Raw genomic sequence first — 11,002 nt, forward strand, 5'->3', positions numbered from 1 at the left:
GTTAGAAAGTGTTCTAGTTTCATTCTTTTACAAGTGGTTGACCAGATTTCCCAGCACCACTTGTTAAAGAGATTGTCTTTAATCCATTGTATATTCTTGCCTCCTTTGTCAAAGATAAGGTGTCCATATGTACGTGGATTTATCTCTGGGCTCTCTATTTTGTTCCATTGATCTATATTTCTGTCTTTGTGCCAGTACCATACTGTCTTGATAACTGTGGCTTTGTAGTAGAGCCTGAAGTCAGGTAGGTTGATTCCTCCAGTTCCATTCTTCTTTCTCAAGATTGCTTTGGCTATTCGAGGTTTTTTGTATTTCCATACAAATTGTGAAATTATTTGTTCTAGCTCTGTGAAGAATGCTGTTGGTAGCTTGATAGGGATTGCATTGAATCTATAGATTGCTTTGGGTAGTATACTCATTTTCACTATATTGATTCTTCCAATCCATGAACATGGTATATTTCTCCATCTGTTAGTGTCCTCTTTGATTTCTTTCACCAGTGTTTTATAGTTTTCTATATATAGGTCTTTAGTTTCTTTAGGTAGATATATTCCTAAGTATTTTATTCTTTCCGTTGCAATGGTGAATGGAATTGTTTCCTTAATTTCTCTTTCTGTTTTCTCATTATTAGTGTATAGGAATGCAAGGGATTTCTGTGTGTTGATTTTATATCCTGCAACTTTACTATAGTCATTGATTAGTTCTAGTAATTTTCTGGTGGAGTCTTTAGGGTTTTCTATGTAGAGGATCATGTCATCTGCAAACAGTGAGAGCTTTACTTCTTCTTTTCCAATTTGGATTCCTTTTATTTCTTTTTCTGCTCTGATTGCTGTGGCCAAAACTTCCAAAACTATGTTGAATAGTAATGGTGAAAGTGGGCACCCTTGTCTTGTTCCTGACTTTAGAGGAAATGCTTTCAATTTTTCACCATTGAGGATAATGTTTGCTGTGGGTTTGTCATATATAGCTTTGATTATGTTGAGGTATGTTCCTTCTATTCCTGCTTTCTGTAGAGTTTTTATCATAAATGGATGTTGAATTTTGTCAAAGGCTTTCTCTGCATCTATTGAGATAATCATATGGTTTTTATTTTTCAATTTGTTAATGTGGTGTATTACATTGATTGATTTGCGGATATTGAAGAATCCTTGCATCCCTGGGATAAAGCCCACTTGGTCATGGTGTATGATCTTTTTAATGTGTTGTTGGATTCTGATTGCTAGAATTTTGTTAAAAAATATGGAACGCTTCACGAATTTGCGTGTCATCCTTGCGCAGGGGCCATGCTAATCTTCTCTGTATCGTTCCAATTTTAGTATATGTGCTGCCGAAGCGAGCACTGTATTTGTCATATTTTCTATAACAAGCATATTTTTTCTTTGTAACCAAGAAAAATGCTGTTTAATAGAGAATTTTTCTCTCAGTTTCTGCATCCATCTTCAAACACATTATTTTTCCATTTTAAGTTGGGTCCTGGTTTTTATTAAATTAGAAATGGAGATTTTCATAAAGCCATTATACGTTGGTCCCAGCTTTAATAAACTCTTCTTTGGGTGACATCTTCTCTCTTAAATTATTCTTGATTTCTTAAAATAAGAGCCAACCCAATCCATGGGGACATCTCTTTGGATCAGATAACAAACTTCATTTTCTAGCATCTGTTATTCCAAATCAATTCCACGAACCATTTATCACATCCCCAAACCATGTGACATGACTTGATGACCTTATTTAGTAGAGGCTTCAGGTAAACAGTGGCTGCCTTTTATCATTTTAAGATGGAGGGAAATTTTCTTGCATCAACAAACTTCATATGAATTCTCTAGGCAACAAGAATACTGGAGTGGGTTGCCATTTCCTTTTCCAGATGATCTTCCCAACCCAGGGATCGAACCCAGCTCTCCTGCACTGCAGGCTGATTCTTTTCCATCTGAGCCACTGGGAAAGCCCTAACACTCTAGCTAAAGGAGAATTTTCAATGTCTCAGCCACTTTAGTGGAGAAGGAAATGGCAGCCTACTGCAGTATTCTTGCCTGGGGAATCCCATGGGTAGAGGAATCTGGAGGGCTATAGTCCATGGGGCCACAGAGAGTTGTCCTTCGTCCTGTTTAGTCATGACTGAACAACAACAACAACACCGACTTTAGAGGTAGTTACATAATTATTTATCATAAGCATTGAGTGTGGTAGTTCAAAGCCAGTGTTTTTAATCCTGAAGATGAGTTCCTTCATATCCTGTTTTAGTTTGAAGGTTTTTTTAAAACTTATTCTTATAAAAATAACTCTGGTTCCAGCTTCAGGAGTCCTGGGTTAGGGTCCATTTCCCCCACTTAATAACTATATGAACTTGTTCAACTTGTTTAACTTCCCTGGTTATCCAATGATAAAAGGTTAAATAATCAACAAGACATTTCACTTTTTAAAGGTTTTAAAGTTAAATTTGTCATTTTCAGATGAATCTCCCAGTTAATTTAATGAGAGGAAGTTAAGTATTATATTATGCTTCTGAGGTAGAACACTTTACGTCCTCTGTCCCGTCTCTGTCATACTGACATATTGACACATACACACCTCTTGTTATGAACTCTAGGCTGACAGGCTGCAATTCTTGATAGGTGCACACTGAGTGGAAGGATGAGCATCTTTTAAGAACCAGATGGGGAAACTCAGTTGGAAAAGCACAGAAACCATCAAAATGAGAAAGAGCTGAACTGGGACTAGAACACAGTGAAAGCTAAACAGTGCCTGTGTGAGGGCAAGAGAATTGGTTAAATTCACATCATTAGCCTGTTTTCTCTGGTGTTGTGTGCTTATCACAGCTACCTCGTGGGATTGTGCACCAGGATCCTGGAAGCAGACAGAGGAAGGAAGGCTGAAATCCACCCCTTTGCCAGTGGCTGTGCTTGGGAGATGGGTCACATTACCCTAATTTGTAGAAAGGTGTCAGATGGGTTAGTGGTAGAAATAGTCTACATTTCAGCAGAAACTACCACAAGTAAATAAATACTGAGTCAATGAAAAGAGTGGATTTTTGTTGCCGATTAGGCAGAGCAGGAAATGCCTAAATTATAGCAGGGGTTTAAGTTAGATCAAGGAGGTGTCTCTGGAGGCTTTGAACGTAAAGGAAGATTGCTGTCTTTCTAAGATGCTTCTAGATCTGTGATAATGCTGGCTTTAGGAACCTGGCAGACTTCTCTGAGACCACAGAGTCATGGCAACAGAACTGTAAATGTCTTCATTTTTCTTTCTTTTTTTATTTTTATTTTTTTAAATTTAAATTTATTTATTTTAATTGGAGGCTAATTACTTTACAATATTGTATTGGTTTTGCCATACATCAACATGAATCCACCCCGGGGGTACACATGTTCCCCATCCTGAACGCCCCCTCCCACCTCCCTCCCCATACCATCCCTCTGGTTCATCCCAGTACAAATTAAGTGATGCTCACTATTGAGATACATGATAAAACGTATCATTGCCAATTCACATGTTTAAGAAAGCTGAGTTTCAGTGATTCTGAAACATCATGACTAATATAGATGATATGACCCAAAATGTAAAAGATACAATTAACACTGGAACTGAGTTGACTTTTGTGAGTGGGGTCTGGGAGAGCATTTTCCTTACTATGGACCTAAAATGGTTGTAAATGTCCCTTGGCCCCATTACTATCTACCTCCAATCTTTCAAAAGGGTCCTTGGTGCACTTCAGTTAGGAAGCAGACAAAATAAGGTCAAATAAAAGTCAGAGTAAGGTGGGCTGCAATTTTTCTTCTCATGCATTCCAAATTAAGAGGGAATGTAAGGGTTAACTATAAAGTATTCCACCTTGAACCCCTGCACTCTCTTTATCTATCACACCATAATAAAAGATCAAGAGTTCCTACTTATTATCTTATTTTTCCTGCTCGCTCCACCAGGCTAAGGCCCAGTCTGGTTATGGATTAACACGGTGATCGATAGTAAAGCCTGCTGTCTCTCTCGGCAGGGGAAAATGAACTCAAAATGCAGTCAAACTCTTATTGATCAAGGATATAGGTCTCACTTTCATTACCTCTGTCTCCTGATAACCCACAAGTAATGTGATGAGTTGCTAATCTCTCTGATTTTCAATGGCCCCTTCACCCCTCCTGTCTGCACGTTGCAGCTTTTATTTTCATCTTGATACACACTCTGTGTAATTCATGGTGCACTAACTCGCACTCTCTTACCGTCAGACCTGGTCAATCAGAGCTAATAATATCCCTCTTCAGTGGGGATTCAGCTCCAGAGAGTTCAACATGTCGTCTTCAAACAAGGCAGGGAGAAGCAGCACTCAGAAGGTTACTTTCAGGGACAGAAAGAGGCAAAGTTCTTTCTGGTGAAACCACATTCAACTCGGTAGCAACCTTCTCAGGCTCTGACCTACGTCTCCCCAAGCAGCCCCCAACTCTGCCAACTTCACCGTTCAAGTCTCTTGCGTGGCTCATCTCTCAGTTTCTGCTTCTCAGAGAACCCAATCTGAGGTAGATCTGACACTTTTTATTGCTGGCTCTCAGAGTGGACATCGTTAGTGGTTTAGGACAGGGTCGCCTTTACCCTTGGTCACTTAATGACCTCAGAAAGTTTCTGTTAAACGGCGGCAGAAAATGCCACAGAAAAATCTAGAAAAATTGAGGTATTTCAAATAGGATACAGTGTCGACTGCTTCAACTAAAGGTAGTGTGGTATGACAGAAACTCCAGCTTTTGAGTCAAAAGTCCTATTTCCAGAATTCTGAACCGTTTACTTATTTGATAGGGAAATGAAGCTGTCATCCTTGGTAAAGACAGACTACTTCACTTTTGTCTAGAGAATTTCCATCCGTTTTAAGTTAGGAGAGGAACGTGGAATCAGATCAGAGTTTTAGGAGAATAATTATTTTCAGAAGCAAAGTTACTTTTTGATTTGTTAACAGCTTATTATGAGTTTATTACATTTTTTATTTGCAACTTGCTAGTTTTTTAAAAGCAAAACAGGAAAAACTCAACTTCTATTACGTATCATGTCGGCATCCAGTTTATAAAGACACCCTCAAGCATAAAACAGCATCTATCACAGGTACAGAACAGACTGTGTTGAAATGTATTATTTTCCTCAGTCCAACTCTTACTAGAGTCAAATTAAAGCTAGCAACAGTTACTTCGGGCTTCTCTGGTGGCTCAGACGTAAAGAATTTGCCTGCAATGCAGGAGACCGGGGTTCGATTCCCGAGTTGGGAACATCCCCTGGAGGAGGGCGTGGCAACGCACTCCAGTATTCTTGCCTGGAGAATCCCATGGACAGAGGAGCCTGCTGGGCTACAATCTATGGGGGTCGCAGAGGAGGACACCACTGAGGGACTAAGCCCAGTAGTTGCTTCACCTCTCTGATCTAAACTCAGGAGATACTCAGCTAACTGAATTACTTTTGTGAGGAAAGTTACAGTATTTTCTACTCACACTCTGGTTAAAACAAACTGCAATGGCACAGATGAAGTCCTCTTTTTTGGAAGAAATACCAGATGACCACCAGCAACTGAAGTGATGAAAGACTCTGCTTTGGTTCAGCTGACTGAGTCTGAATGGTGTTCTCCAGCTCCAGTCCAAACAATTTGTACACCTGTTGAGGAGAAAATAAAGTCTGACAGTGGTACAGAGTCTGGGGGATTAAGGTGATTTGTACTGAGCTTGTAAAGCTGAGGTAATTGCAGGTCTCATTTTCTTCTTTTGTTCTGCAGAGCTGCATTTGAAATTTGACAAGGAAGTTCTCTCTCCCTCCCACTTTTTTTTCCTCCAAGGGAATAGGTGGAAATTTCACCAGATTTCGTCCTTTCCTGTCTGCTGTGTGTCCTGTGAAATGCCCTGGTTTCCTTTGGCTCAAGAAATAAGGTAAAGACAAGACCAATCTAATGGAGACTCTTGTTTACTCAGGACTTGCCTGGGTGGCACGCTCTTGTACCTGTTGTTTTCAAATCCTGAGGTCAGAAAGCCTGAGAGAGATGCAAGTGTGCTGGGTTTCGGCTGGTGAGAAAGCTTGCACCATTTTGGTAAACACGGGGAGAGAAGGCACTCGGTGAGTCCTGCTCCTTCCATCTGTGTGTCCCCGTGGTGTGCAAGGTCATATACATTCAGGCTCCTATTTGCTCTACTTCTCAAGCTGTACGTGTGCTGCCGAACACCTTTGATGTTGCTATAATTGTGTGTGTGATCTTCAATCATGGATGTCATCAAATTTTATTAAACGTAATATAGATAAAACCAAGACATTATTGATTAGTTCTGCCATGGAAACCTCCCAGGCTCCCTCGTAGAGTGGTTTTCTTCTGGGGAAGCTGTCTTTATCCTTTCGATAATACTCATGCCCTCAGAGCTGCTGTGGCTTCTGAGTTTTCTTTTGAAGCCCACATCAATCATATAATTAAGACGTCTTAATACAACTACAGCAATCTCGCCATATTGAGAGCCATGCTTTCTGGTCTGCTGGTGCAATTCTAATTCATGCCTCTCTTTCATGTGGGCATAATTACTGCTGTTCTTTGTGTAGGGTTTTTCATGGCATATTTTCCGTTGATCCAGATTTAACCAGATGGACCCCTATTTGGATTTCACTTTTCTACCTTATTAATAAGATTAATTTGATTCTGACAAAGGATGTTGTCTCCTCTTGCCTTTTTCTAGATAGCTGCTCAGCTGTGCTCTCCATAAATAGAGCCTGGTGGGGTCCAAGTGACACGAAACATTAAGATAGAAAATGAAGAACTCCAACGATCTTCCAGACTTTCCAGATGATCAGATGTTTAGTATCATGTAGGCAAAGCGTCAAGATCACTCACTTAAAAGCAACTGTCTTTCATCAGGGTGTTTGGCATGAGGCAATCCATTCAAATTTCCAACTTCCACCCCTCTGTCCTGTTTTCTACTCTATTATCCAGTCTTTCAGTCTCTTTGTTTTTGGTCCTCGTCTTCTCTGCTTTGATGCTACACTGCCAAACCTAACATCTATATGAAACTGTGGGCTGGAAGGCAGGGTGGAGCAGTGTGGGGAGCACCATTATGGGAATGAGCTCTGAGCAGAGGGCTGGTTCTGGCTGGATTTCTAGTTAGCTATATCTTGATGGTATGGGACTTACCACTTTGAGTCTCAACCAGGTATCTGTTTTTCTTGAAAAGAACTAGACTTACTTGCAAACGAAAATGTTGAATCTTTCCAAAGAAAATCTTTCAGTTTTATCCAAATAGGATTGGCCTCCTGCTGAATCTGAAAAAAAACCTCACTCTTTAAATATAAGCAATGGATTAATGGACTTCCCTGGGGTCAGTAGTAAAGAATCTGCCTGCCAACCAGGAGACATGGGTTTGATCCCAGAATTAGAAAGATCCCCTGGAAAAGGAAATGACAACCCATTCCAGTATTCTTGCCTGGAAAATCCAATGGACAGAGAAGTCTGGTGGGCTACAATCCATGGGGTCACAAAAGAGTCCAACATAACTTAGCGACTAAACAATAGTAACAATGGATTGATAACCTTTTCCTTCTTTGTGTCTGATGTTTAAAGCATATAGTTCTTAGCTTAAATAAGATCACAGAATATCTTCACCCTAGGTTCTTGTTAGAGAATTATTTCATGAGATGTTGGCAATACAGCATCTGCTAGAGGTCTGTTCAAACATCTCATATTCCTCTAGGATGTTAGAATTAAAATTAGCAGGCCGTTTTGCTTGTCTTCCTAGAGTTAAGCCACCCCTGAGTGACTTGCCACTAATGGTGTGAACCTAGTCACATATACTTATCTGCAGGGGAACATTTGGACAAAGTGTGTGTATTGCTTTTTTAAAAACGGTAATGGATAGTGACATTTTCATAAAAACCATTTCAAAAAGGTAAAGAACCTGCAGGCCAATGCAGGATGTAAAGAAACGTGGATTCTATCCTTAGTTAGGGAAGATCCCCTGGAGAAGAGCATGGCAGCCCATTCCAGTATTCCCTCCTGGAGAATCCCATGCACAGAGGAGCCCGGTGGGCTGCAGTCCACGGGGTCACCAGGAGTTGGACATGACTATGGTGACTTAGCATGCAAGTACACTACTCCCTGAGTTTAGTTTGAAGAAGTTTTTGCCACTGAAAACTGATGCTTCTCCTTTCTTTTAGCAGAAAAGTTTTCCCAATGTGTGTCTTATTGGACCTCAGCTACCAGGAAGCTGGTCTCTAATTTGCCATCCTTGCCGAACCTCTCGGGGACTGAAGAACATTTGTTATGTTTTGCTGCCTTTGGAAAGTATGTTTTCAACCCTCGCTACAAGTTAGAATTTTCTGAGTAGTTTTTAAGAAAGGGTAGTGGACAGATATTGAATGGTATTGAAGTCTGATATCCGTCCCTGGATATTCTGATTTAATTGATTTTGGCTAATTTGGTAAACCCTTTTGGAAGCTGATGGAGTAGAATTATGCAATAAACAAGTTATATTAAATCATATGTTAAGAATAAGGGATATATATATGTGTGTGTATATATATGTGTATATGTATACATATATATATATTTCCTGGTGACTCAGATAGTAAAGAATCTGCCTTCAATGTGGGAGACCCTGGTTTGATATGTATATATATGCAAAAAAAAAAATACCATAAGCAAGCAAAAAAAACCCAAAAACACTGGCAAGTGGGCCCTGGACATGCCACTTAACCTGCCTGGCTGTGCTTCCTCATTGTAATCAAGGCCTCACCTGCCGCAGAGCCTTACAGGGGTCTGGGCTTGCCTGCCAGCCTTCCCCAGTTCTCAGCCTCTCATACTTCAGTTGGCCTATCTTCTGAGCCTCAAGAAATACTGCACACCTGCTGGTTGCATTGTTCCCTTCTCAAGACCCATAAATGACCTTCCATTTGCTTCTCCTGGAGTCAAAAATGGCAGCCCACTTCATTATTCTTGCCTGGAAATAGTATTCTTTTTCCAGAGCATTCTTGCTCTGGAAAACAGAGTATTCTTGCTCCATCAGAGGAGCCTTGTGGGCTATAGGCCATGGGGCTGCAAAGAGTCAGACATTACTGAGCGACAGGCAATCCTTTTGTATGTTGCTTTTAGTTTCTCCCCTTCCTGTTCCTTTTGTGGCTCTCAGAACCATCATCACCAAGCGATCTTTGTTATTTTCTTTCTCTCTTCTTCTGAACAACTGCTTGCCTCAGTCTATTGGTGAAAATTGTGCAGGTTGTGCCTACCTGACTTCAGCCATTCTTTCCATCATTCTAGTGATTCACTCTTCCAGAAAACCTCAGCTACCTACTGGTGCTTTATAATCATATGGCTGGGTTTTGTTGGCCTGATGAAAGTCAGAAATTAACCGGGAAATCGTCCAGAGACCCATCTAACTCAAACCATGTAGAGATGAACAAAAACTGACAAAGGGATTAAAAAACACAAATGGTGTCATTTGTATTCTCTGCACACTATCCAGGTCACTTGGAGGTTCCCCCAAATCATTAATCAATAAATCGATTGTCCTCACTCTCCTCTTGAATATGTTTCCTTACCACTACTTTAAAATGGACATAGAATCCAGCACCCTAGATTTAGAGCTAATGTGGTTAATTTTTTGTTGCAAAATATGTCAAGAAGGACTCCAAGGGCCAAATTGTTATTGCAACATGAATTCAAATCTCCTGAGATGGATTTTCTAGTTTTCAAATGCCATTGACGATGGATCACCATGTCCCGTTTTGAGTTTGTTTCCTTAGATAAAAGGGGAAGAAAGAAATTTATCTTATATATAAAGTAGTCTCTGGATATCTTTCCTTACACATAGTAAGCATTTAACATGTTTTGTGTGGATGAAGTAGAACCATTTTTTAAACTTTTTCGCTCCTTCGACTAACAGTAGCAGGATCACTTGTTAGGGATTGTGTGTGTGTGTGTGTGTGTGTGTGTGTGTGTGTAGGGCATGCCTATTAAAACTCAGATTATGAGACTTCACACTAGATTTACTGAATTTTAATGTCTGCCGAGGAATGTTTATGTACACTAATGTTCGAAAACCATTACCTTAGGATAATATCCAGATACGTGTTGTGCTTATGCTTAGTCTCTGTCAAGTCTGACTCCTTGCAACCCCATGGACTGTGTAGCCAGCTCCTCTGCCCCTGGGGATTCTCCAGGCAAGAATACAACCTGGAGTAGGTTGCCATCCTCTCCTTCAAGGACCTTCCCAACCCAGGAATCGAACCCAGGTCTCCTGCACTGCAGGTGGATCCTTTACCAGCTGAGTTACCGGGAAAGCCCCAACATTCAATAACAGAGTATATATAACATTCAGATATACTCTGTGATAAATTTTATTTAGAATTTATCAACATCAGGAGAGTACCCAATTATAGCCTTTTCTAACATTTTACGTCTCTAGCTACATCCTGTAATATGCAGTTACCAAGACTCTGAGAAATCAATGTTGTACCTAAATCTTCCATTTACATCATTCATCACATTATAGGGATAAAATCAAAGTCAGTTTCAGTATGGTCCAGACTGCTAGTGAGATAATCTGTATCTTTAGTTCTCTTTCAATCCTGACATCCTATCCTTGACCATCAAGTGAATAAAATGAAACAGTATACTACACCAAGCATTTTAAACAATTTTTAATTCATAGAGACTTCATATTTTAAAAAACAATACATAAAAATCAATACATTTAAAGGTATATTGATTTGAAGCTACCAACTACAATATAGTAAGCATTAATGTTAAAGGATGAGAATAAGGATTCTGATTGTTCTGACAAAATGTTCCTTTTTCTGTTGTTCTAAGCATGGGCTCGTGCTTAACTGCAGATCGTGATTGCAACCATGAAATTAAAAGACACTTAGTCCTTGGAAGGAAAGTTATGACCAACCTAGAGAGTATATTAAAAAGCAGAGACATTACTTTGCCAACAAAGGTCCATTTAGTCAAGGCTATGGTTTTTCCAGTGGTCATGTATGGATGTGAGAATTGGACTGTGAAGAAAGC

The 11,002-nt window shown here is 40.0% G+C and overlaps 1 non-coding gene across 1 annotated transcript; it reads right to left on the reverse strand.

The window, feature by feature from the left end:
- Nucleotides 1-1,233: 1,233 nt before the first annotated feature.
- Nucleotides 1,234-1,340, reverse strand: LOC112581045. The gene has a single exon (XR_003105486.1). It is a non-coding gene; the product is annotated as a U6 spliceosomal RNA (small nuclear RNA).
- Nucleotides 1,341-11,002: the final 9,662 nt, after the last annotated feature.

Source organism: Bubalus bubalis, chromosome 20, assembly GCF_019923935.1.
Source record: "Bubalus bubalis isolate 160015118507 breed Murrah chromosome 20, NDDB_SH_1, whole genome shotgun sequence".
In the NCBI taxonomy this organism is placed as follows: domain Eukaryota; kingdom Metazoa; phylum Chordata; class Mammalia; order Artiodactyla; family Bovidae; genus Bubalus; species Bubalus bubalis.